Source organism: Cucurbita pepo, unplaced genomic scaffold, assembly GCF_002806865.2.
Source record: "Cucurbita pepo subsp. pepo cultivar mu-cu-16 unplaced genomic scaffold, ASM280686v2 Cp4.1_scaffold000155, whole genome shotgun sequence".
NCBI lineage: Eukaryota > Viridiplantae > Streptophyta > Magnoliopsida > Cucurbitales > Cucurbitaceae > Cucurbita > Cucurbita pepo.
The window spans coordinates 68,870-69,796 of record NW_019646443.1 but is presented as its reverse complement, the minus strand read 5'-3'; positions in this window follow the sequence as shown (position 1 = coordinate 69,796).

Below are 927 nucleotides of genomic sequence, written 5' to 3'. Positions count from 1 at the left end.
CTATCAATCAATCGTCTGTATTTAATTGGATCATCAACTTCTCTCCTTCTGTTAAAGAAAGTTTCAATTTTGCTCCATAGAAAATTTTTCTGGACGTGCTCCTGTAAGACCTGTGTCTTGAAGAATTTCTAGAGCATACTTTCTTTGAGACATAAAAATTTCTTTTCTAGACCTAAAAAATTCAATGCCTAGGAAATATTTCAAATTCCCTAAATCTTTGATAAGAAATTTCTCGAGTAAACTAGTCTTGAGATGTTGAATTTATTTTAGATAAGTGCCTGTCAACAGAATATCATCAACATAGATAAGAGCTGGAGTGAAAGAAGTACCTTTACTATTAGTAAATAAAGAGTAATGTGCTTTGAACTGAGTGTAGCCTGCATTTTGTATAGTGGTAGAGAATATGGAGAACCAACTGCGAGAAGCCTATTTTAAACTATAAAGAGATTTATGGAGCCGACATATAGACTTATAACATTCAACAGAACCATTTAGATTATCATGGAGAAAGACATTTTGAACATCCAACTGATGAGTGAAACATTTTCGAGCAGCGACAATAGTGAGTAAGCAGACAAAGTGTTGTAAGTTTCGCTGTAGGTGAAAATGTCTCTTTGTAATCAACACCTTCAACCTGAGTGTATCCCTTTGCTACCAGTCGAGCTTTATAACATTCAACAGAATCATTAGAGTTGTGTTTAATCTTGTACACCTAACGACAGCCAATAGCTTTATGGCTAGGTGGTAGAGGAATGAGAGACCACGTATGATTACGTTCCAAAGCTGCAATTTCATCATTCATAGCCTACTGCCGTAATGGGTCGCCAACTGCCTAATCATAGGTTTTAGGTTTTGTCTGGACTGTAATAAGAGCTAGAAAAGCACGTTGAGTAGGAGAAAAACGAGAGAATGAAAGGTAATGATGAA